The sequence below is a fragment of the Thalassophryne amazonica genome, chromosome 11 (genome assembly GCF_902500255.1).
Source record: "Thalassophryne amazonica chromosome 11, fThaAma1.1, whole genome shotgun sequence".
NCBI lineage: Eukaryota > Metazoa > Chordata > Actinopteri > Batrachoidiformes > Batrachoididae > Thalassophryne > Thalassophryne amazonica.
The window spans coordinates 42,288,909-42,316,903 of record NC_047113.1 but is presented as its reverse complement, the minus strand read 5'-3'; the positions used below and the strand labels follow the sequence as shown (position 1 = coordinate 42,316,903).

Genomic DNA, 27,995 nt, shown 5'->3' with positions numbered 1-27,995 from the left:
GACTGGTAACACCCCACACAAGCTGCAGTGATGGAGATGTACTAGCTCACTCGTCTAGCCGAGACAATATGAGCCTTGTCAGAATCATTCAAATCTTTATGCATCCCCATTTGTCCTACACGTCATCTTTGAGGATCAAATGATAACTTGTTGCCTAATGTATCCCACCTATGGACAAGTACTACTCTAACAAGATAACACTGCTATACAAATATTTAAAAGTTGTCTGCTTCAGAAATAAAATGTGCTCACTATTATGGATTTTGGCATGTTGAATTCAAATATGACAATAACAATGGCTAATTGGCTACTGTTTCCAAGATATACAAGATTTTACATTTTGCGTCTACATAATTATATTGTGTTAACAGTAGAGTTCATCAAAAACATAGCCCTTTTTTATGTTTCTCTGACTATTTGTATAATATTTCACCTGTTCTCTTTTTGTAACACTTTAAAAATCAGCAAAAGGGTTATATATTAATCTTTAGCAGCACAGTAGTAGCATTTCTTAAAACTACAGCCAGTCAGCAATTTCAAACAACATTTTCATTCTCCATGGCCCAAAATTAGTAAAGTTTGATGATCGTTATTTCAGAAGCATTTTGGCTGTAGACCAGTGGAATCAATCTTGCTCACTTCACCTGTCAGTGGTCACGATGTTTTTGGCTGATCAGTGTGTAAACCTGAATAGATACAAAATGACTGCGTCATAGATTGCAGCAAAGCAGCAACATGAAACAGTGTATTTTTAAAGATGGAAAGCTGTCACACATTTTATTTATTTATATTTATTTACATTTGTGATGCTGTATACAAAATGCGCCTAAAAGCTTTTGGCAGTATTGTGTTTTGTGTAACTAAAAGGCTTATCAAATCTGGGATGAGATCACATCTCTCTGGCCATATGCTTTCTGCTCGCCTCCTGTCCTCTCAGTGCACCTCCTCGGTTACAGACCCAGCAGAGAGTTGACCTTGAACCGAGGGCGACCTTGCTGCGTTACGGCGGTCTGATGTTATTAGATTGTCCGGGAGGAAGAAATGTTGAAAAAAAAGTCTGTCTTTATTTTGTCTTCGTGAACTTTCAAGGCAAGAGGACGAACAAACAGAGCATCCCGCCAACGTCTGACTCCCCTGTGTGGGCCTTAGCGTTTAACGTTTGTGCGTAAATGCACTTGTGTCTGTTCAGATGTGAACAACGGGTCGATGACGATGATGAACAGACGGTGAGGTACATGCCAGAGGGGAACACAGGGAGCTGGACTCTGCTTTGGGTCTCGGTGATCTGACTGTATGGAGGTCATAGCTGTGTGAAGGAAGCCCCAGAGGCCCGCTGTAACAATTAGAATTATGTGTTTGTGGGTCACTGGAGCACGGGTGCAAGGCTGCTACGAGGGAAAGAAAGTGGCTTTGCTCTGTGTTTGATCTCCGACATATTATCTCTGTTCTGGATTCGTGCACGTTGCATTGTTTGAACTGCTTTGCACTTACCACAAAACCATAGATTTGCAGGCTTTTATTTTTAGTCTATATTCTAATCTCACTCTTCCAAAACTCAGCAGTCTTTAAATCAACAGCAAGCAGCTCTGAAAACAAAGCGCCAACAGTGTTAAAGCATCAACAGTAACCCGACTACAAACAATGCAGATACAGTCAGCGTAAGTAATAGATCCCCGTGAATAGACCTCAGCGGGGCATACATATTTGATGGAATAAACAAAGTGTCTGTATGTGACATTATATGAAACAATACGGTTTAATTCATCGTGACTGTAAAACGTCTGTGGGTTTTATTGGAACTAAGCCGCCAAATGTTATATTCCACACTATGAAACACAATATCTTACAGTCATGAGTTAATAATGTTGGACAGGAATTAAAACAGATGTGGGCTTTTAAAAAAGTGAAGCAGTTTTCCTTTTAACCCGCTGAATACAGCACATTGTCTAGTCATTTCCTGTCACATTTTTATACACTGTGGGTTTTTCATTGCACCTGCAAGTCCTGCACCTCTGCGGAAACGGTACAATCATGACTACTAGTATAGAGAAAAAAAAAGTCGCTGTTTTTGATGTTTTTTGCTTACTTTCTGTTTTAATTATTTATTTATTTTCTGCATCCAATGCTCTATCCCGAAAGTCCTCAAAAAAAACTTTAATGAAAAATTAAATGTGTTTAATTTTGTTTTCCAGTTCTCTACGCCGAAAGTCCAAGAAAAAAATGTAATTAAAAATTAAACGGGTTTAATTTCATGGACCCCTTTGCGTCCCTCAGCATATTGCCACATAGGCCTGCATAAACTCTGCACCATTAGTGCACCACATTATGCAACTCTACGTTGACATGGTGTGAAAGGGGCTTAAGCAATGGCATAATCTGACAATAATTTCTCTTTTTAAAGTTTTTGTCTGTGGAAAATTCTCTCTCTCTCTCTCTCTCTCTCTCTCTCTCTCACTCTCAGAAAACATGCCTTTCAAAGCAACCCACAGGTTGTGCAGTTCCGAGGGTTACTGTTTCCATCCAGCTGTGTATGTAGGAAGAGTGGACCTGTTCCAACTAAACTGGAAATTCAGTTTGTGACGTTTTCACCCAATACCACAATGTGACAGTCATGTGGTGGTGAAGTTGTTAGTTGTTGTCCATTCAGCTGCTCCCATTTTGTTCAGGGTTGCCACAGCAGATACAGCCAGATCCGCATTGGTATTTGGCACAAGTTTTACACCAGATGCCCTTCCTGACACAACTCCGGTGCAACCTGGAGAAACACACACAGCTGCTGGTGTTCCAAAGAGGTCTCCCATCCAGGTACTAACCAGGTCCCACACTGCTTAGCTTCTGAGATCTGACAGAATCAGGCTGACACAGAGCAGACCAGCTGTGGTGGTGAAGTGGTTAGTGTGTGTTAACATCACCTCATTCTCCAGGTAATGTTGGGTTGTGTGATGAAGGACATCTGGTGTAAAGCTTGTGGCAAATCAACATACAGCTCTACATTGGCTCTGCTGGGGTGAAAAAGGCAGACGATGCAAGAGGTTACTTTTATTAATGAAGATGAAATCCACCTTTAGGTTTTTCACCATTAAAATACCACAGGTATCCGGGCAGGCTGAGCCTGTGATGTGTGAGTAGGAACATGGAAAGGTGAGATTATCATAAGTGATATAAGAGCTGCATTAAAAGTGATTGTCTTTCACTTCAATATTTTCACAGAGTTGTAACACACCAGTCTAACTTGATCATCCACACTCCCTTTATTTAAATATGAATGGGGTCAATTACCTCACTTCGAGTTCTGAGAGCGTCCCCGTATGATTTGCTTGATCTGGAATTTTAATTTATCCCAAGATAATATTTTCCATGCAGGATTTTAAACTGCTGATGGCACATTTTAAAGAGCTGCATTTACATTTTAATATAAATCTTCACTTGCTCTGATGAACAATACTGTTGTCATCAAAAGTATAATCGGATAAACCCAAATCAAAAAAGTTGGACAGTACGGAAAATGCAAATTTTAAAAAAATGCAGTGATTCTTACATTTATTTGCATGTCTATTTCATTGCAGAAGATATGAACCCATGATATTCTATGTCTTATGTAGTCAAGTTCATTTAATTTGATTATATACATTCATCCCTATTACATATTCAAATTAAAGTTGCAACAGGGTCAATTTAGGGCTAATAAAAATTTAGGGCTAATAAAAATGAAATAGTAATTTATTTCAAACCGGTGACGTCAACAGGTGATTGTAATCATGATTTAATACAAAAGCAGTATACAAAAAAGGGAGAGTCTTGAGGAGCAAAGGTGAGCAGAGGATGTCCAGTTTTTCTACACATGCATCAGAAAATTGAAACTTTTAAAAACAATGTTGCTTAAAGAAAGGAGGAAAGGTATTTAAATATTTCTCCCTCTACAGTGCATAATATCATTAAATAATTTAAGGAATCTGGAAGAATTTCAGTACACAAAGGGACAGGCGGTCTAGCCTAAGTTGAATAACTGTGATCTCCAATCACTCAGACGGCACGGCGTCAAGTCATTCATCAATAGCTGATATAACTACGTGGGCATGGAACTACTTTGGGAAACCTTTGCCACTTATTACAGTACAGAGTTGCATTCACAAATACTACTTTAATAACATGCCATTGCATTCACAAACACTGTTGTCCATAGAAGAAGTGTTATTGAAAGTTGTACAGAAGTGATGTCAATGTTGGTGGTCTCAAAGGCATCTGAGTTAGACCGTCACACAGTGGAATTTTGTTTGGACAAATCAGTATTCCAGATCTTTTTGGATGAAATACTCACCATGTGCTGCAGACCTAAGACAAAGACTAATCCAAAATGCTGTCAGTAACAAGTTCAAAATCCATGATTGGTCATGGTGTAGAGTTCTGTCAGTCCTCTTGGCAAAGGTAACTTATACTTCTGTATTCGGAGCATTAATACAGAAATGTTCATTGAGATTTTACAGTGACATATGCTGCCTTCAAGAAGGCGTGTTTTCAAGAGATGGCCATGTATTTTTCAACAAGATAATGCAAAACCATATTCTGCATACATTACAAATGCATGGTTGCAGACGCATACTGGATTGGCCTATCTGCACTCCTGAGCTGTATCTAATAGAAAATGTGTGCAGAATTTGAGAAAAAAAAAAGTAACAATAATGACCCTGTAGCACAGTGCAACTTGTGGCATGTTTGCAGGAAGAATGGAACAAAATACCATCTGAAATTCTTCATGGCTTGCACCCTCAATGGCAAAACATCTTTTTAGTGTTGGGAGAACGAATGGCATCATTACAAAGAGGGATATATATATATATATATATGTGTGTGTGTGTGTGTGTTTTCATATGTAAAATAATTAAATCACACAATTCTACATGTGTGCCAGTAGAATGTCATGTTGTATGTAATACATTGGCTTAAAACAGCTTTTTTTAGACTACTGTTACATCATGGAAGTCCAAATTTGAACTCTTATTTGCGAAGTCACTCTCAAGTCATGAATCAGTAAGTCACAAGTCAAGTCTCAAGTCATAATGACCACCAATTGTTTGCAAGCTGACTTGAGACTTGACTTGGGACTTGCAGATTGATGACTTGAGAATGACTTGATAGTGACGTCATCCCACCTCTGGCTATCAGCAACTCAGTTCCAATTAAAGTAACAGGCACATAAAATATTTTTAGAAGGCATCTCCTCAGTGCTCATGATTTTATGTATTTTTAACTGCAAATTTTGTTGATAGCAACACTGCTCTAATGTTGTAAAAAAAAAAAAAAAAAAAACCCACCAAAAATCAGCTAAATTGGTCGTCTCTGGAGCCAGATTAGCTCAAGTAGCGTTAACAGGTCATAAATATATTTCATTTCAACTTACAATAATGCATCACAATGAGAACCTTTCTCGTTTGCCTACCTCAATAGCAGATACTTTCAAACTAAATAAGACCAAAAAAAAAACAAAAAACTCATCATTCCCGAACTGTCAAGCAAAATTTGCAGGTATCTAATATCTAAATGGCATTTTACCAAATGAAGCCTGCAGCCCAGTGTATGTTTGACCATGGAGCTACCTCGTTAAGTTAAATAATGAATGAAGTGCACGGGTAATTATGAAAACTGCTCGCAACCGGGACTGATGCTTCTGCTGGTTTAATTAGAGCACGCCACTCAAACCTGCTCCCCGTGCCAGTCTGAAGGACATAGTCATGGAGATAAGGCTTAGCTCAGACGCTCGTAGTAGAACAACCTCAAACTATTGCATTGGCTGCTACAGGTAGCAGTGCTGCAGCGTTTTCAGCCACAGGTAATGAGAAGAGTGACAGTGAGCCACAATAGACTTTGGTCCACTTATCCCAGGCTGCAGATGGAACATGAAGTTACCCACCTGTTTCCCAGTGTGGGGAGCTATAGCACTAACCTGTCAAAGACAGAAGTATTGTCAATGGCATGCGTCTTAATAGCACCACAGAGAGCCTTAATAGACATTAAAGAGTATTACCCATAGCACAGCCATTTACTGGACACTCAAGGAACGGAAGAGATGTGGGCTGGCAGAATGGGGAATAATTCAATCATCACAATTGCCTTTATTTCTGTTCTGCACCTGCTGGCTGCGTGCTGCCGATACTGTCACAGAGCTGCAGGAAGGGACGGGGGGCTTTGGGAATTACTGTAGCATTGACTGAAGTAAGATAGTGTGCTACTACAATACGGAATTGTTCGTTCCATTAGGATGTCTATTTCAAACCCATTAATACATCCATCAAGGATGTAATAAAATCATTGGAGTGTATTTATTAATTTATTTATTTGTCTGTCATTGGAGTGTATTTATTAATTTATTTATTTGTCTGTCTGTCTCTCTGTCAGTTAGCAGGATTACGTCAAAACTACTGCACAGATTTTGACAAAATGTTCACCACAGATAGATTTCAGACCGAGGAAGACTCTATTAAATTGTGGACGTGATCCTGATCCAGATTCTGGATCAAGTTTCACTTTATATAGGCTTTAAACGATTACCTTTAGCTGGATTACGTCAAAACTACTGCACAGATTTTGACAAAATGTTCACAACGGATAGATGTTAGACCGAGGAAGACTCTATTAAATTTTGGACGTGATCCTGATCCAGATTCTGGATCAAGTTTCACTTTATATAGGCTTTGAATAATTACCGTTAGCTGGATTACGTCAAAACTACTGTACAGATTTTGAAAAAATTTTCAACACAGATACATATTCAGCCATGGAAGACTTCATTAAATTTTGGAGGTGATCCAGATCTGGATCCCGGTTCGGGATCAAGAGTTCACTTTATATGCATTTTGAAGGATTACTTTAAAACAACTTCACAGATTCTCACCACATTTGCATCACAGACACATATTAGGCTGTGGAAGACTCCAGTAAATTTTGGAGGTGATCTGGATCCAGATCTGGATTCTGGATGAAGATTTATTTTTATATAGGCTTTGAAGGATTACATTAAAACTACTTCACGAATTTGCACCAAATTTGCACCACATATAGATATCAGGACATGGAAGACTCCACTGAATTTTGGAGGTGATGCGGATCTGGATTGGCAGACGTCAGAAATCTCTGACTACTTTTGTTGGGATTGTTTTTGGATCATCTGCGTAACTTCTATCCAAGTAGTGGTGTCCAAAAGTGGCCACAATAATTCTAAATTAAGACAACACTCATAACAAATGCTATGTATATATATATATATATATATATATATATATATATATATATATATATATATATATATATATATATATATATATATATATATATATATATTTATTTATTTTTTCAAACAACAGGTAGTTTCATCAAAAACATTTTGCAAATCGAAGAAACACAAACACAGTGAAATCAAATGAATGAAACCTACAAATCATGCAACAATTTAATTTTATAAGGTGTCTCCTACAAATTTGGACAACTTACACAAAAAAAAAACATGTTGGGCAATAAACTTAATCAGCTCTTCCCACCAAACATGTGCTATAGCCCAGAGATTACAGAGAGCCATAATCTATGGATAATCCATCAGTAAAACTCCTCTGGAAAGAAAACCTTTTTTGTGTTGGTAGTACCTCTGTTATTTTGTGAATATTTGCAGCATTTCTCTGTGCATTTTCTACAGCAGACATTTTATTAAATCAAATTGTTGGATCTGCTATAGGTTCCATATGTTTGTGTTTTGTATGTTTGTAAAAACCTTTTCAGTTTGTACAACATTTTTTGAAATAAGGATCTACCTGTTTCTGTAAGTGGTGTTTGTGTTTTTAAGGCATACAGAGCAAGTGGATTTGCAACCTGATCTCACATCAACACCATCTCATTAGTTCATGTTACCATTGTGAAATGTGTTCCATTTTTGTGATGTATCATGAAATTTGGGGTGACACGGTATGGGTAGGGTTAAAAGTAGTGAACTAAACTGGACTGTGTCATGAAATGTGATGCATTTTGTGATGGTATCATGAAAAAAGCATGACTGGCCTGGGATTTGGGGGAATGTCTGCAGGATCCACTGGGTTTGTAATATAATCAGTCATGGACATGTTTTAGACATAACATAAAATAAACCAATCAGATTGTCATTTGTCATCCCCTTTAAACCACAAATGCACTAGTATTTAGTGAATTGTTATTTAGAGGGTGCACTCAGTAATGAGAGATATTCTGGTGAGGAAACACATTTCTGTGCACAAAGCACAGGAGTAAGAGATACATGTACAACACAAAATCAAAGTACCACAAAATTGCCTGGAAGCCATGACAACTGTCGTAATCAGACTTGGATTAACACTTGTTCGGCCCACTGCTGTGTGTGATGATTCACTGTCAGTAACAAATTCCTGAAGTAATGGAAACTTAAGATCCACAAGACATTCCACGCTGAGGCTCATCACCTGCAGCACTTTTAAATGGAAGGTAAAAACTGGTCACTCTATGTCAGAGTGAAACTACTACACTGTGCACACATATTCATAAGACACCTTTCATATGGTAACATATTAAAAGTTACGTTTGATATATCATGCATTTTCCTACGTATGCCCACATGCATATGTAATTTTGCATTTCACACTCAAAAATGAGCACTTGCGTTTTGCTTTGGGTTAGGGTTAGGAATATGGTTCAAACAATAACATGTAGAAAATGACTTACCACATTTTATTTTTTTGCCCAGATGATTGGCCACCTTGTTATCAGTGATGTCATCACCACCTCCCAGTGGAGGAATATATGAAAAATGTACAAATTTAGCTGAAAAAATACATACAAATTATTGTGCATTGCTTTTTTGTATGTTTTACTTCTGATGTTCATGAGACTAGGCTAACTATGTGCACACATGGAGTGAGTGAGTATTTTTCTTTTTCTGTTAAATATGGAGTGATTAGTGTTTGTATTTTTTAATGCAAATCACAGGTTCTTACACATCTTAATTGCATTATCTGCAGTCTATGATTTGTTATAGGCCATGCTTGAAAGGAACACCTCCGTTTCGGCGTGTTAGAGGACAAGTTGGGACATGCCTATTTTGGCTTTCAGTGCTTACCAGTCGAGTGAGTATAAGAGAAATTGTGGAGAGCTGGCCATGTCCCAACTTGTCCTCTAACACTCCGAAACGGAGGTGTTCCTTTGTCTTGCTTCATCAGCGAATCGGTCGTGATGCGCAAAACCTCCGCGCGGCTTTCCATGACAAAATCTCTTGTTACAAGTGAAATCTGCCGGAAAATGGCTGATGTCCAGCTCCTGTGATAACCAGAGAAATTGCACACGACGGTCCCGGCTCCACACAGCCATCTGTTTAGAAATGATGTGGTGGTTTCTGCCTCTCGATGGCGGCTCGGAGCGCGGTGCGCCGTGCGCCATTGTGGGCCATCCTTAAAGCTGTAGTAACACTCCTTATTCTCTGTGAAGTCCGTAAAATTTTCACCAAAAGCCAGATAAATTTTTCGAATGGTTTCCAGTTGCCTGTCTCTAACAGTTTCTGAAGAAATTCTGATGGAAAAAAGCCCAAATCATTCCGCCATTTCCTCGCAATGAAACAACGACGAGAGGGGTGGACCAGTGCTCACTCAAAGCCTGCCCACAGGCGAATGATGCAACCGACAGGCGTGGAAAAACTCACGCATGCGCATGAAGGTTCAAGCTTGGCTGACGTAAAAACATATGAATCAAATCCATATATTTTTGCATAAAATAAAAAGGTTGGATACTTTTCTCACAGACCTCGTAAGTGGCAAAACCGAAAGCCAACATTGAATGCCCATGACCTTCGATCCCTCAGGCAGCACTGCATTAAAATTAGACATCACTGTGTAAAGGGCTCAGGAACACTTCAGAAAACCATTGTCAGTTAACACAGTTTGTCACTACATCTGCAAGTGCAAGTTAAAACTCTACCATGCAAAGCAAAAGCCACACATCAACAACATGCAGAAAGGCCGCCGCCTTCTCTGGGCCCGAGCTCATTTGAAATGGACAGACGCAAAGTAGAAAAGTGTGCTGTGGTCTGATGAGTCCACATTTCAAATTGTTTTTGGAAATCATGGACGTTGTGTCCCCGGGACAAAAGAGGAAAAAGACCATCCAGATTATTACCAGCACAAAGTTCAAAAGCCAGCATTTGTGATGGTATGGGGGGTGTGTTAGTGCCCATGGCATGGGCAACTTACACATCTGTAATGGCACCATCAATGCTGAAATGTTCATCCAGGTTTTGGAGCAACACATACTGCCATCCAAGCAACGTCTTTTTCAGGGACTTCCCTGCTTATTTCAGCAAGACAATGCCAAGCTACATTCTGCAGGTGTTACAACAGTGTGGCTTCATAGTAAAAGAGTGCAGGTACTAGACTGGCCTGCCTGCAGTCCAGACCTGTCGCCCAGTGCTTAATTTGTAAAGTGGGAGGTCCCGGAGTGCAGTAGGTTGGGTGGCTCCGGTGCAAAAAAAAAAAAAAGAAGGGTGGGGGGCGGGGCTTGTGAACAATGCTGTGCGCCACACGTAAAATAAACTGCACACAGTCCCGTCGCCAGATCTCAGTCTTAAGGGGGGCTTATGAAATCCACCAGGTGGGCACCACTATTAATAGCTTACGAGGTCTGTCCGTAAAGTATAGGTCCTTTTTATTTTTTTCAAAAACTATATGGATTTCATTCATATGTTTTTACGTCAGACATGCTTGAACCCTCGTGCGCATGCGTGAGTTTTTCCACGCCTGTCGGTGACGTCATTCGCCTGTGAGCACTCCTTGTGGGAGGAGTCGTCCAGCCCCTCGTCGGAATTCCTTTGTCTGAGAAGTTGCTGAGAGACTGGCACTTTGTTTGATCAAAATTTTTTCTAAACCTGTGAGACACATCGAAGTGGACATGGTTCGAAAAATTAAGCTGGTTTTCAGTGAAAATTTTAACAGCTGATGAGAGATTTTGAGGTGATTCTGTCGCTTTAAGGACTTCCCACGGTGTGAGACGTCGTGCAGCGCTCTCAGGCAGCGTCATCAGCCTGTTTCAAGCTTAAAACCTCCACATTTCAGGCTCTGTTGATCCAGGACGTCGTGAGAGAACAGAGAAGTTTCAGAAGAAGTCGGTTTCAGCATTTTATCCGGATATTCCACTGTTAAAGGAGATTTTTTTTAATGAAAGACGTGCGGGCGGATTGCAGCGTCGGCTCGCAGCCGCCGCGACGCTCCATCACAGGAAAAACACCTCTGCTGGAAGCCTTAAGGACAAGTTGGAACATCTCCAGCTGATAAACAATTTCTCATATACTCACTCCACTGAAAGCCATCAAAAGCCAACTGGATTTTAACAAATGGTTATCAACACGGAGGTGTTTTTCCTGTGCCGCCGCGCCGCGTCGGCTGCGTCCCACGTCTTTCATTAAAAAAATCTCCTTTAACAGTGGATAAAGGGATAAATAGCTGGCAGAGCCAACGTCAGAGGTTCCGGAGCGCGCGTCCGAGGTTCCGGAGCGCGCTCCGGCTTGCTCCCCCTCAAATTAAGCCCTGCTGTCGCCCATTGAAAATGTGTGGCGCATTATGAAGCGCAAAATATGACAACGGAGACCCCGGACTGTTGAACCACTAAAGTTGTACATCAAGCAAGAATGGGAAAGAATTCCACCTACAAAGCTTCAACAATTAGTGTCCTCAGTTCCCAAACGCTTATTGAGTGTTGTTAGAAGGAAGGTGATGTAACGCAGTGGTTAACATACCGCTGTCCCAACTTTTTTGAAACATGTTGCAGGCATCCATTTCAAAATGAGTAAATATTTGCACAAAAACAATAAAGTTTATAAGTTTGAACATTAAATATCTTGCCTTTGTGGTGTATTCAATTGAATATAGGTCGAAGAGGATTTGCAAATCATTGTATTCTGTTTTTATTTATATTTTTCACATCGTCCCAACTTCATTGGAACTGGGGTTGTAGTCTAACCCCCCTGTACATACCCCTGAAGTCACCCCCCCCCCCCCCCCCCCAAAAAAAAAAATAATCAGGCATTTTTCTCTCCAAAATGCTGCCTGGCAATGATAAAGAGCCTGTACACCAATAAAGAAAGCTATTTTAGTAGCATTTTCTTGTATCACACAAAAAAATAATATTACAAGAACATTGCAGATATTGTGGGTTTTAAATAATATTAGCATTTGTATCCATAATGGTCTGTTTCTGAACATGTTGGTCATAGTCCACGGAAAGAGAAGACCCTCAGCCCACAGCTAGGATTTGTCAGCCAGAATTGGATCCATGGCTTGCCTAAAGTCATCCAAAGTGACCTCTGCATTTGAGGTAATCTTGTTGAGGTAGAGCTTTAGATTCACTGCCTACATGTTCCTGGGGAGCTCCTTGTGGTCCTTCGTGAGGCAAAAGAGGTCACTCGATTTAGTCAGGGAAAGCGAGGTATCTCAAGCATAACGAGCCTCCAGGTAGAGACGTCCTACCCTGGTGTGTTTGTCTATGTCAGTGGCTGCTACATTTTCTTCAACTGCAGCAGCATCCCACTTGGAAACTCAGCCTTCTGTATGTAGTCTACACCACGAAGTGTTTTTTTGGCCTGTGATCTTGTAATGGCTTTATTAGCAGCCATTTTTCACCTGCAGCAAGCATACAAATGACCAACATCTGAAATATAGCAATGATGTACCGTTATTTGTCACTATTTATGCCTTTTATTCAATTCTGTTACTTTTACTGAAATCAAAATGAGTCTGTAATGACATACGAAACACCTAACCATCATAGTAAATTGTCTTCTGTGGTGAAAATATCTGCAAGAGACCAAAAAAAGTCATATTTTAAGCAATATATGGACCATTTTTGTCATTTTTCCACAGCACTCGTTCAGAGGTTATGTACATGGGGGTTAGGTTGGGTCAGTTTGTCAAGACTTAATAGATTCCTATTCAGAAGGTCTGTCTCCACATTTTTAAGGGATTAATACACCACAACATTTAATTTTGTAAAATAGTACCACCCCCTAATTCTAGTTGGGCAGACAATATCAATTTTACAGCAAAACCATGCAAATGATTGTAAAAGCACACAATTTGGCATGATGATTCCCAAGGTAGTACGTACCAAATCTGGTCAATTGGCCATTTGAATATCGAAGATGGCGACCATTTTCCAAGATGGCCACCAGATTGACCTACCGGAAAATAAATGTTTGCATTGAAATGTTCCTGTCACAATGGATCTGTTTTTTCGACCCCCAAATCTTTTTTTCCTCACAAAAATGTTGTTACTTATTTGATTTGAGTGATCTTGGTGTCAAATTGTAAGTTTTCAGGCATGCCCAACTGAATTTTTCACATTCCAACCAAAACATGGCACTCATAGTGGCATATTTAAATTGCCATTTGTCCATGTTGACTGCAGATATTGAAAATTACAACACAATATATTCAACACTTAACACCTTTTAATCGGCCGACATGCAGTAGTTTCAAGAGATGAACACTTTCAAAACATGCGCTGAGTGTAAGCCATTGCTACTAAATGTAATAAACTTCACTCTAATTTGACACATATGTAAAATCAAACATACTAAATAGCACAAGGGGCAAATAAAATCGAATATGAGTGAAGCGCCGCACAAGCGGTGCGAACTCGCTCATGGCACAGGGAGTCTCAAACAGGAAGTGCCAAATTTCTTGAACTGACAAAAGATGGGCTCTCGTGGAATCTCACTTAAATTCAGTGGCAAGTTGACACTGAAACAGGAAGTGCCAAATTTTGAGCCCACAGTGAAACACGAAATGTTGAACACTTCCTGGAGCTACAGCAGAGGAGCTTATCCTGTTTTTCAATATGTTGTTTTTGCACTCCTATGGTTATCCTCTGTAAGGTTTTGTGTAACTTTTTGTTCGCCTCAATTTGAAAAAATAAAAATAAAATAAAAGAGAAAGAGGAGATCTTGCATGAATAGAGGAGATCTTGCGGGAATTCAGTGCACAGTCAACATTGAAACAGGAAATGCTAAATGTTGAGTCGACATTGAATCCAGGAATGCTAAACTGAGACGCAGCATGCACCTTGACAGTACATGAGGTCAGCCTGTGACTATTCATTGTGTAAAATGCATTATGTTTTATAGCCACACTAATGCTCCCCATAAGCATTTACTGAAAATAAAAGGTGAAGGACCTAAATGAGATGGTGAGGACTTCTCAGGCATGTGAGCATGCTAATGCTCCCCAGAAGCATTTACTGAAAAAAAAAGTCTGAAGAACCTAAATGACATGGTGAGATGCCGAAGAGCTTCGCTCACTCGTGTCCATGACATATACATATTATATAATATATCCATCCATCCATCCATCCATTTTCTTCTGCTTATCCTAGGTCGGTTCGCGGGGGCAGCAGCTCAAGCAAAGCCGCCCAGACCTCCCGATCCACACACACCTCCCCCAGCTCCTCCGGGGGAACCCCGAGGCGTTCCCAAGCTAGCTGGGAGACGTAGTCCTGGGTCTTCCCTGGGGCCTCCCCCCGATGGGACGCGCCCAGAACACCTCTCCAGCGAGGTGTCCAGGGGGTATCCGGAAAAGATGCCCGAGCCACCTCAGCTGGCTCCTTTCGATGTGGAGGAGCAGCAGCTCGACTCCGAGCTCCACCCGAGTGACCGAGCTCCTCACCCTATCTCTAAGGGAGTGCCCAGCCACCCTGCGGAGGAAACTCATCTCGGCCGCTTGTACTCGCGATCTCGTTCTTTCGGTCATGAGCCAGATCTCATGACCATAGGTGAGGGTCGGAACGTAGATCGATCGGTAAATCGAGAGCTTTGCCGCTCTGCTCAGCTCTCTCTTCACCACGACGGTCCGATACAGCGACCGCATCACTGCAGATGGTGCATCGATCCGTCTATCGATCTCACGCTCCATCCGTCCCTCACTCGTGAACAAGATCCCAAGATACTTAAACTCCTCCACTTGAGGCAAGGACACTCCACTGACCTGAAGAGAGCAAAGCACCTTTTTCCAGTCAAGAGCTATGGCCTCAGATTTGGAGGTGCTGATTTTCATCCCGGACGCTTCACACTCAGCTGCAAACCGCCCCAGTGCACGCTGAAGGTCCTGGTTTGATGAAGCCAACAGAACCACATCGTCCACAAACAGCAGAGATCAGATTCTGTGGTTCCCAAACCGGATCCCCTCTACACTCTGGCTGTGCCTAGAAATTCTGTCCATGAAGGTAATGAACAGAGCCAGTGACAAAGGGCAGCCCTGGCAGAGGCCAACGTGCACTGGAAACAGGTTTGACTTACTACCGGCAAAGCTAACCAAGCTCCTGCTATAATATAACTAAATGGAATTTGACATCAATATCATTTTAATCAATCAAATAGGAGCATTTCTAAGCAAAAGTTGATTTTCAATCAATAATTTTGTTGGCCATCGTGGAAAATGGCTGACATCTTGAATTTTTTGAGTGACCAATCATCCAGACATGCTCAGGAATGTCATGAGAGTCACCATGCTAAATTTGGTGCTTGTACCACCAAATGCATGATTTTTCCATTATCTGCTCCAGATGTGTGGCACTAGGTATAAAAAGTGCTCTATGATACAATACTAATTACACTGGTGCTGTGTACTGGTTTGTATCGGATGCAATATAGGGCCCTCGGAGTTAGCAAGAAAGTATGTGTGCGCTCAATGTTATTAGTGAATCAGGGCGCGATGTCATTCAGACTGAGACGCAGTGACATTGTCCTTGGCTACCCAGAAACACCATAAAGCAATCTGTGTAATGATTGCTTTCCCTTCTGACTGAGACGGTTCGTCATTTCATTTATACGTCGATGCTTGATATATCCTTCTAAACTCCACTCAGGCTTCTGCAGCCTGTGGGGGGGAAGCAAGATGACACAACAGATAGCAAACACCAAGAGAGACAAAGTACACATTGTGAAATATAATATTCACTGAAATAAATTATCACATTGATTCACTTTATTTGAAAATCACATTAGATCATAACGTAACAACGTTACAACTAAAATATGAGAATTGGGTGTTTGAATCATTGTATTAATTTTTTTTTCTTTCAGAAAATGATAATACAATTCCTGCAGCAGCTGGTGGAAATTGGTAAAAATTTGTTTAAATCTTTGGTGTGTAACGACTCTCTGAGCTGGTGCTGTTGTTTGCTCTGTGCAGCTTTTGAAAAACATGCGCCCCAGATAAGCCCACCGGCTTGTGCAGAGCGCAGCCATGGCTCAAACATATGAACTCATAAACGTCTGCTATCAAATAAAGCAAACGAAACTCAATTAAGGGACGTGATCTGGTGGGGATTGCATCAAATTAGGTGACTGACAAGCCTAGTAATCTGGAGTATATAGTGTTTTTAAAAATCTAATAACACTGAGAGATGTCCTTGGAAAATTGGAGGGAAATGTGGGGCTTTTGAGCTGAGAGAGGAGGACAAAAGCAGAGGCTGGCAGGGCGGAGGTCAGCGCAGGAGCACGGTGACTATTCTTCTGACAGCGCCTCGTCTTCTTTTGGCTTCGTCAGCACACCCCTTAAAGCAGGCGTCGCATTTATATCAAATTACCTTTGAGAGCTGCTTCTTCTTTTATTAATTTACTCAAGGGGTGGGGAGGGAAGGGGGGGTGAAAGAGCACAGACGCGCCCCTTTGGGACGACTGTGTTTGTGCGCTCTGAAACATGAAGCAGAGAGCGCTGAATTAACGAGAGCTGACAGCGGCTACCGCTCCAGTGCTCGGCTGTAAGAGGACCGGTTGTCTGTTTGCTCGGTCCTCGTTAGGGAAACAGTGCGACGAGCCATCTGAGGCTAAGAGACGGGAACTGGGTCAGGTGTTGGTGCTGCTCAGAAAAACGACTCGGGTTTGTCTGTCGATGGGGAGTTTGACTGTCAACATTTGTGAAGAGATTGAGAGGATTTTCTTTAAAAGAAGACTTTTACCATTTGAATACCTGTCTCAGTGCCACGACACCATGACGTTGTTCTACTATGTGCAGTTTCTACAATCACACACACACACACACACACACAAAGGAGGGTGTTTTGGTTCCCTTGCAGGTCTTCTTGCAGTTTCACAATGTTTTTGAGATGCTGCATACTCCAGATGTACCATACTGTACAGTGGTGGTTGTATTTCTCAATGACTGATGTAACTCAAGCCCAAGACGGTTGTTCGTGAATTCATCCCCCGATTTGTCGAAAGAAAACTGGCTGTAAAAGTGATGATTTGTATTGAAAATAACCCTTATATTTAGTTTGCCCAATTATTTATGACCACTAAAAATGGAGGAACTGTGTATATAAATGGCCATAATTCCTAAATGATTAACCTGAAATTTTTTGTTAAACCACTAGATAGATAGATAGATAGATAGATAGATAGATAGATAGATAGATAGATAGATAGATAGATAGATAGATAGATAGACAGACAGACAGACAGACAGACAGACAGACAGACAGATTTGAACTGGTGGCCAGCAGGGGTGGTGGCCAAGTGGTTAGTGGGCTTGGTTTCAGTGCAGAAGGCTCCCAGTTCAAACCCACCCCTGCCACATTTCTCCATATCATGTGGAGTTGCATCAGGAAGGCCATCCAGTGTAAAACTTGTGCCAAATCAACATACAGATCTACCTTGGATACCCTGTCATGACCTGAGTAAAAACAAAGGGAGCAGCCACAGGGACTTTATATACATACATACATACATACATACATACATACCCTACATCAGCAGAGAGCGGAGACGATGGGACGAGAGATGAGATGAGCGAGAGAGAGAGAGAGATGGAGAGAGAGAGACTTGGAGAGAGTGGGTTGAAGAGTGAGAGAGAGGAGAGAGTAAGAGAAGAGGAGGAGAGAATAGAGGAGAGAGAGTCGAGAGAGAGAGATGAAGATGAGAGAGAGAGAGAGAGAGAGAGAGAGAGAGAGAGAGAGAGAGAGATGAGAGAGAGAGAGAGAGAGAGAGAGAGAGAGAGAGAGAGAGAGAGAGAGAGAGAGAGATGAGAGAGAGAGAGAGAGAGAGAGAGATAACATACTAAATAGCTTGTATGTTTTATATATATATATATATATATATATATATATAAATAAATACACTTGTATATTTATATAGATATATTGTGTTATATTACACACATTATATATATATACCCACAAAATGAGCTCTCTACTAATCATAATGCTTCAGTCAGGCGGAGGTCTTGAAAAATAAAGTCATACTAACTTATGGTTTTGTGAAAATACTGATAGAATAACTCCATTAATGTCAATTCTGTCATTTGTACAAAGTTAAAATATAACATATATCTTTTAATGTTGAATAATGCACTAATTCTGAGGTTTTGTAACAAACACAGACTGCAAAGCATTCTGGGTAAAAGTGCCTCTGCTGAACACTGATTGGTTCAGTCATTCATTATGTAAACCAACACGTTAATGTGACGTGTGTCGTGTGTTGGTTTAAAGATAAATGTGCTTTTGTAAAATATTCCATTTTTATTTGTAAAAAGGTGGCAGTAATTAAACCATTACTTAAAAAGCCATCACTTGACCCAGCTATCTTAGCTAATTATAGGCCAATCTCCAACCTTCCTTTTCTCTCAAAAATTCTTGAAAGGGTAGTTGTAAAACAGCTAACTGATCATCTGCAGAGGAATGGTCTATTTGAAGAGTTTCAGTCAGGTTTTAGAATTCATCATAGTACAGAAACAGCATTAGTGAAGGTTACAAATGATCTTCTTATGGCCTCGGACAGTGGACTCATCTCTGTGCTTGTTCTGTTAGACCTCAGTGCTGCTTTTGATACTGTTGACCATAAAATTTTATTACAGAGATTAGAGCATGCCATAGGTATTAAAGGCACTGCGCTGCGGTGGTTTGAATCATATTTGTCTAATAGATTACAATTTGTTCATGTAAATGGGGAATCTTCTTCACAGACTAAAGTTAATTATGGAGTTCCACAAGGTTCTGTGCTAGGACCAATTTTATTCACTTTATACATGCTTCCCTTAGGCAGTATTATTAGACGGTATTGTTTAAATTTTCATTGTTACGCAGATGATACCCAGCTTTATCTATCCATGAAGCCAGAGGACACACACCAAAAAGGCTAAACTGCAGGATTGTCTTACAGACATAAAGACATGGATGACCTCTAATTTCCTGCTTTTAAACTCAGATAAAACTGAAGTTATTGTACTTGGCCCCACAAATCTTAGAAACATGGTGTCTAATCAGATCCTTACTCTGGATGGCATTACCCTGACCTCTAGTAATACTGTGAGAAATCTTGGAGTCATTTTTGATCAGGATATGTCATTCAAAGCGCATATTAAACAAATATGTAGGACTGCTTTTTTGCATTTACGCAATATCTCTAAAATTAGAAAGGTCTTGTCTCAGAGTGATGCTGGAAAACTAATTCATGCATTTATTTCCTCTAGGCTGGACTATTGTAATTCATTATTATCAGGTTGTCCTAAAAGTTCCCTAAAAAGCCCTCAGTTGATTCAAAATGCTGCAGCTAGAGTACTAACGGGGACTAGAAGGAGAGAGCATATCTCACCCATATTGGCCTCTCTTCATTGGCTTCCTGTTAACTCTAGAATAGAATTTAAAATTCTTCTTCTTACTTATAAGGTTTTGAATAATCAGGTCCCTTCTTATCTTAGGGACCTCGTAGTACCATATCACCCCAATAGAGCGCTTCGCTCTCAGACTGCAGGCTTACTTGTAGTTCCTAGGGTTTGTAAGAGTAGAATGGGAGGCAGAGCCTTCAGCTTTCAGGCTCCTCTCCTGTGGAACCAGCTCCCAATTCAGATCAGGGAGACAGACACCCTCTCTACTTTTAAGATTAGGCTTAAAACTTTCCTTTTTGCTAAAGCTTATAGTTAGGGCTGGATCAGGTGACCCTGAACCATCCCTTAGTTATGCTGCTATAGACGTAGACTGCTGGGGGGTTCCCATGATGCACTGTTTCTTTCTCTTTTTGCTCTGTATGCACCACTCTGCATTTAATCATTAGTGATCGATCTCTGCTCCCCTCCACAGCATGTCTTTTTCCTGGTTCTTTCCCTCAGCCCCAACCAGTCCCAGCAGAAGACTGCCCCTCCCTGAGCCTGGTTCTGCTGGAGGTTTCTTCCTGTTAAAAGGGAGTTTTTCCTTCCCACTGTAGCCAAGTGCTTGCTCACAGGGGGGTCGTTTTGACCGTTGGGGTTTTACATAATTATTGTATGGCCTTGCCTTACAATATAAGGCGCCTTGGGGCAACTGTTTGTTGTGATTTGGCGCTATATAAAAAAAAATTGATTGATTGATTGATTGACACATAAATGTGGGCTTTACACTGTCCGTGTTTTGGCCATTTTTCAGATGATTTTTCATTCGTGCGAGAATTTTTTGGACCGAGTTTCAGGTTAATCACACGTCCTGCATCGTGTAGTGGAGTAATAAGCTTTAACATCTCCCGACCACCTCCTGCTGCTGAAGAGCTACAAAGCATCCAACCGCAGAGCTGTCTTGTAATGTTTTTTTGTTGTTGTTTTGTTTTTAAACTTAATTTGTAAAAAAAAAAAAAAAAATCCATTTGCAAAGCCAAAAAGTTGATTTGACCACCATCTGATATAACCGGGTCAAAATAAATAGAACACTGCCATCTACTGGTGCCCAGACGCTTAGTAATTGGGGTGAATACTGCCATGAACACTACTATTACTATTACTACTACTCTTTTAAATAACTTGTCCAAAATGAGTAGGTTAAAATTTGAACCATAAGTTAAAAATGTATGCCTCTGGATGACTTGGGTGATATTGCGGTTATATCAGTATGGTGTTAAAGGAAATGATTTTTTTTTTTTTTTTTGCGTCACCAGTTCTCCTTTGCCTACAGATGATAGAGTAGTTTTTTCTAAAAACAGCTCTCTTCTGTTTGCAGAGGGTAGAACAATATACTTATTAGGAAACTTTTAACAGGTAGGTCTCAACTGCTTTTAAGTTTTAAAAATGTTTTTCACTGTTCAGCTTGGTTTACTATGTTATCGCTCTAAAAGTTATCGGTCGGCAATTCATCGGAAGATAATTAGTCCGATGATGGTTTTTAAAGTTATCTAAAAAGATAATCCGATAATGAAAACATTATCTACATTAATTGTCTGTTATCAGATTATTGGAAGTGTGCCCACCACTGTATATATATAAAATGTGTGTGTGTAATATAACACAATATATCTATATAAATATACAAGTGTATTCTGTAAGTTGTGCAATGTATTGATTTTGGACAGTGATTCCTTCAATATGTGCTGAGAACTGTTTTCTTTTATGCCATGTAAGTACACCTACTGGTCATGATGAGTGGTACACTAAATTTAATATCTGTTCAAAATTTGCAAATACCTTCCTACCAGTCCATAGGGGAAAAGTATTTGCTGAGCTGCACCCAATCACAAACAATGCAAAATACAGATATATCATAATTATGCAAACTTAACATATCCACAAGATTCCCAGCAGGTTCACATCAGATTCCCATCACAGTGCCTTGCTAAATATTTAACTCGGCCTATAATTCTATCAGCGTGCCATGCACTCCTGTTAACAGCGGTCACTCGTCATCATGTTCTGTCTGATTCTCCATGCACCTTCTTCGGCGAGACTCGCCGGTTTCCCACACGTAGCAACTTAGCTTAGCATGACGCAATGCTGCGACACAAACATGGCCAGTTCCACGCTTTCAGGAGAGGCAAAACGCTTTATTAGTGTTCTCCTTGCCACAGGAATGGAAAGGATGAAATCTGTGGTTCAATCTGTTTTTGAGATCATTACCATATTGTGCTCACCTTCGTTTTGGGCGGTCTGTCTGAGAGGCGCTTAAAAACAAAATGGATTAAACTCTCACTTTCCCCCTCAAAATCTTATCTTTGGAAAACTGTCCGCCTAATAAACATCACAAGTGCTGTTGCTGCACTCTCCCAAAACACACCTGCTTACCATTTCAACGTATTTACTGTGAAAGTCTACAAAAACCAGATTCTGAGCTGGGAAAAAAAAAACAATCTTTTCATTAGTTTCATAAAGAGTCTTGAGGGGCATTGCCCAACATGACATCGAAGTCCACATTCCTCACAAGTTCTTGTTTCGGAGTGTTTATCAGCAGCAAGTGAAATCAGGCATAATTCCCCGTATTTTATTACTTAATTTCTCAGGGCATATGGCATCAAAAATAAACAGTGCATCAATATTTTTGGAGTTCTTTATTATTTTTTAATTGTCAGCTCATTTGAAATTTCATTTACTAGTGATATGCACTTTAACTCATCTTATAATTCCATCAGAGTGCTATACTAGCATATATTTCCATCAGCATGCCATACTAACGTATAATTCTATCAGAGTGCCATACTAGCTTATAAATTTATCAGAGTGCCATACTAGATGTTTTACTCAGTCTATAATTCCATCAGTGTGCCATACTGGACTATAATTCCTTTAGAGTGTCATATTAGATGTTTAACTCAGCCTATAGTTCTATCAGAGTACCATACTAGATGTTTTACTCAGCCTATAATTCCTTTAGACTGTTGAATTAGATGCTTAACTCAGCCTATAATTCCATCAGTGTGCCATACTAGCCTTTAATTCCATCAGAGTGCCATATATTAGATGTTTAACTCAGCCCATCATTACATCAGAGTGCCACACTAGATGATTAACTCATCCTATTATTCCATCATCATGCCATACCAGCCTATAATTCCACCAAAGAGCTCTACTACATGTTTAACTCAGTCTATAATTCCATCAGCGTGCCATGCTAGTCTGTATTCCATCAGAGTGCAATATACTAAATGTTTAACTCAGCCTATAATTCCACTACAGTGTCATGTTAGGTGTTTAACTCAGCCTATAATTCCATTAGATTCCCATACTAGTTGTGTAACTCGGCCTGTCATTTGATCGGAGTGCCATGTTGGATGTTTAAGTCAGCCTATCATTTGTTTTTAATCAAATAGCTCAAAGCTTGTCAATGAAGACAAATGCAGAAACTTAAAAAAGTGTGGTATTGTGACACAGGCAGTAAAAATTCACAAGACTGGATACTGGATGTTCTAAATACACCACCCATGTCTTGGTGTGCCTCGGCCTTCAGGCTCTCAGGTGTACAGTGAGTCTGGCCAACCTATAGAGTCACGTGGAACAAAGTCGTGGTGACATTTTATCTGACGGCAGCTCCTGTGGGGCCAGAGTCATGCTGCCGAACTGTCAGGCAGATTTCAACGCGATGAGGAGGCAAAAAAGCCAAACAAACAGAGGCCTGGCAGAATCTTGCATCGTGAGGCTGTGCAGACGAGCACAGAGAGACGTCTCTAGGGAATGCTGGATGCTGGAGATGAAACAGAAAGCGAGATGTAAACTTTTTGTTGTCGCTGGAACGCTGTTCTTTAGTTCTGCTACATTAAAAGTAGTGCAAAGAAAAATGAAAAGGGAATCATTTCAAGCTGTTCAATCCTGGAGACCCTTACGACAAATAAAGCTTCCGTATCAAATGCAAATATAAAAATATAATGCAATGCTAAAATACCCTAGGGCATATGACCATTGTCTTCTTTACAATTTGCAGTTGTCCAATTGGCAATTGGTATCCCAGTGCAAATTTCACAAACATATATGTGTGTGTGTGTGTGTGTGTGTGTGTGTGTGTGTGTGTGTGTGTGTGTGTGTGTGTGTGTGTGTGTGTGTGTGTGTGTGTGATTAATTAATTATAAATAGGTTAAATGCAGAGGACAAATTTCATTGTATGTATGTACAACGACAATAAAGGCTCTATTCTATTTTAGGTAACAGCTGAGTGGATCCTTGTCATTTGATTGGTGCTTTGTATGTCACGTGACATGGATTATTCATCCCATTTGTGTTGCATTGCATTTAGCTTGCAAATTTACTCAGCTTTGCCTCGTTGAATGGAACAGTCCAGTTTTCACCTCATGAAATAGTCGTACCACTGAGCTCATAAACATTTTTTATTTGTCTACTGTTCTATTCTATTCTATTATTATTTATTTATAGTATATAGTATATTTATATATTACATTATTTTTTATATTACATTAATTATTAAGATCCTATTGATTTACATGCAATTTGTACATGTTCAATCAAGCCCCTCTATCAATCAGTCAATCAATCATAAACAATATTTACATTTTAATGGTGTCTGCAGGAGGGTGTGCGTGTGCTCATACATGAGTTTTTGACAAGAGCGGAAGTTAATTTTGAGTTAGCAGAAGTTAGCATGCATGCTGACATCCGCTAAATCTCTTGTAAATTACTCCAGAGGTGTTAGCAGTTTACAAATACAGAATTTTCAGTTTTACAAATGTTTATTTCTCACTAACGTTTACATAATATATGACAAAAAGGTTATATTTACACACAAACAGAACAGAGTTTGCAGCTAGCGAGACCAGCCTGTGATGTCACCATGTTAACATCCACAAAATGTCTTGTAAGTCACTCTAGTGGTGTTATTAGGTTACAAAATCAGTGTTTTCAGTTTTAAAAGTGTTTATTTCTTGCTAGCTTTTACATAATATATGACAAAGAGGTGCACGCAAATGAAACAGTTTGCAGCTAACTAGACCAGCCTGTCACGTCACCACGCTAACGTCTGCAAAATGTCTTGCAGATCACTTCAGAGGTGTTATCAGGTTCTGAAAACAGCATTTTCAGTTTCAGAAGTGTCTATGTCTCACTAGCTTTTACTCTGATTACTCTTCAGCTGGTTCAGAACACTGCCGCCAGACTTCTGACACGTAGCAGAAGGTTTGAACATATCACACCCATTTTGGCATGTTTGCACTGGCTCCCTGTCTCTGTGAGAGCAGATTTTAAGGTTGTGCGCCATCTTATCTGGCTGATCTGGTGGAACTTTACGTGCCGGCCCGGGCTTTGCGGTCGCAGGATGCGGGACTTCTCTGTGTTCCCAGGGTGAAGAAGAAGTCAGCGGGTCAAAGAGCCTTTTCGTATCATGCACCCACCCTGTGGAATAGTCTTCCTGCAACCGTGAGGCAGTCGAAGTCCGTGGACATTTAAGTCAAGACTGAAAACCTATTTTTATTCTCTTTCTTATGAATAGTTTTTATTTTTTATCTGTTTTTTTTTTTACTTTACTTCTGTTATTAATTATGTATTTGAATTTTTTTTATTCACTTTTAATTATTTGTTGAAATTTTATGTTGAATTGTTTCATGTAAGGTGCCCTGAGATGGCTTTTGCTGTGATTTGGCGCATTATAAGCTAATTAAATTGAATTGAAATTGGCTGTCACTCTCAAAAAAACAAAACAAAACAAAACAAAAAAAAACGAAACAAAATGAAACGGAATGTGACTTTTTAACCTGGTAAAATACCTCTCAAAATTGGTCAAGGTTACCCATCTTTGAACTTGTCCAAGGTCTGTGTCCCAAGAATGTTCCCTGTGAATTTGAAGACCCTGGCAGCAATAGGACTGGAGTTATTGTGATCAAGCACACTATTTTTCGAAAACTTTTCATTGATTCATTTGACAGCTTCAATTTCTATAAAATAGAAAAACTTCCAACGGCAGATATCGACATATCAAATATGTTCATTGTGAGAATTGTTAGTGCACCACAAAACCACGCTGACAGTCCCGTCTCATGTTCTTTAGAGGAGGTGGAACTCCAGCAGGGATGATAATAAGTTTACAGAACAACTGCTGTTTTAAATACATTTCACTTACAACATGATTACCGTGTGTCTTCTACTCAAATTAGTCTTTTTGTTGTTGCTGTTGTTTTAAACCATCTCTGTGTTAGAAGAGAGACAAGCAAGATCGAGTTTACTGTGCTCGCAACCTGGTTCTCACCTTTGTGGTTTGCCAAAGCACCTTCCCTCCTGAGTCCAAGTAGAATCATATTTTAGAAGAAAATGAGTGCCTGGACTGATTCCACTGTCAGTCAAAGGTTTTTGTATCCTTTAGTCTCCAAATACTCAGTTAAGTTCTCCTAATCTTCAACACTGGTCCAGTTAGGTGTCACCCCTAAATTGTCTATGGTGGCAAGTGTACAGCTCTATCTGGAAGGTCTTCTATCAAGTTTTACTTAAAGTAACAAAACTGGACTGGACAACCCACATCAACCATCCATACAGGAGGGAACAGAGCAGGCTGTACTTTCTGAGGAGGCTGTGGTCATTTAACATCTGCAGGAAACTCCTGTAGATGTTCTACCAGTCCATAGTAGCCAGCATCCTCTTTTACACCGAGGTGTGCTGGGGGGGCAGCACATCCAAGAAGGACACATCCAGACTGGACAGACTCATCACGCGGGCTGGCTCTGACGGTGGCAGAGAAGAGAACACTGGACAAACTGCTGGACATTATGGATTATGCCGGTGACCCTCACAACACCGTCATCAACAACCAGAGGAGCCTCTTCAGCCACAGACTGCTCCTTCCCAAGTGCAGGACCAACAGAATGAAAAACTCCTTTGTCTCTCAGCCCATCAGACTGTACAACTCCTCACTCAAGGGGAGGAGGAGTAACAGGAAGACAGAGGATGGGAATGAGAGCAACAGTAGTAGCCAGTAAATGAGAAGTGAGCAGTATTTGTGGTATTTATATTTATATTTGCAAACTGTTTTTTTGTTTTTTTGTTGTTTTTTTTTTACTTTCACTTTTGACACTGTGTGCTTCTTACCCTGTATGCTGCTATGTAACACTGCTGGAACCTCAATTTCCCAGAGGGAGTCTTCCCAAGAGACTAATAAAGTTCTGTCTATTCTTATCTAATCTAATCTAAAAAGCCATATCAGATGGTTACATAAAGATTGAGGTCAAAATTTGACATCAGACTGTACAACTCCTCACTCAAGGGGAGGAGGAGTAACAGGAAGACAGAGGACAGGAATGAGAGGAACAGTAGTAGTCAGTAAATGAGTAGCGAGCAGTAATTGTGGTATTTATATTTGTGTATTTATATTTATATTTGCAAACTGTTTTTTGTTTGTTTGTTTTTTTTTTTGTTTTGTTTTTTTGCTTTCACTTTTGATACTCTGTGTGCTTCTTACCCTGTGTACTGCTATGCAATGCTGCTGGTACAATTTCCCAGAGGGAGTCTTCCCAAGAGATTAATAATGTTCTGTCTAAATAATCTAATCTAATCTAAAAAGACGTATCAGACGGTTATGTGTCAGCTTGTATGTATGTATATATACGAGGTCTGTTAGAAAAGTATCCGACCTTTTTATTTTTTTCAAAAACCTGATGGATTTGAATCACGTGTGCTTGCATGAGCCAACCTTGAACCTTCGTGCACATGCGTGAACTTTTTCACACCTGTCGATTGCGTCATTTGCTGGTAAGCAGCCTTTGTATGAGGATGGGTGGAGTCTCTCGTCGGATTTTCTTTGCAAGGAAAATGGCGGAACGACTGGAGCAGCGCGACTGCATCACATTTTGCCAGAAACAGCGAAATTCGTGCCGATGGCACGAAGCTGCTGACGGAGCAAAAGCGCCACCGTGTTGAATTCTCACAGGACATGCTGGATTCCGAAAAATGATGCTTACCTCTTCCACCATTCGGAAGATTCAGACGGTTTTCGGTGGCTTTTCAGTCGTGTGACTATACGAGAAATTGTGGAAGAGGTGGGCATGTCACAACATGTCCTGTGAGGCTCCAACACGGAGGCGCTTTTGCCGTTAGCCGCAGCATGAATTTCACCGCCACTCTTTTCATGGCCAAATCTTCTGTCACAGTGGAATGTGCCGAAAAAGTGCAGATGTCCACCTCTTCCGCAATTTCTCGGACAGTCACACGACGGTCCCACATCACCACAGCATTCACTTTGGAATGATCCGGTCATTTCAGCATGTTGATGGCTGACCGGAGCGTGGCTCGCTCTCCACCGTTGTGTGGCCGTCT

The 27,995-nt window shown here is 40.4% G+C and overlaps 1 protein-coding gene and 1 long non-coding RNA gene across 2 annotated transcripts in view; one reads left to right on the top strand and one right to left on the bottom strand.

Annotated features, from left to right (window-relative positions):
- The window catches only part of nlgn3a (neuroligin 3a), a 593,492-nt gene that overhangs the window by 285,072 nt on the left and 280,425 nt on the right, over positions 1-27,995 (top strand).
- Positions 1,533-13,348, bottom strand: LOC117520050. Its single transcript, XR_004563516.1, has 3 exons — positions 13,269-13,348; positions 5,991-5,997; positions 1,533-1,543 (listed from the first exon to the last, which is right to left on the bottom strand). It is a non-coding gene; the product is annotated as an uncharacterized LOC117520050 (long non-coding RNA).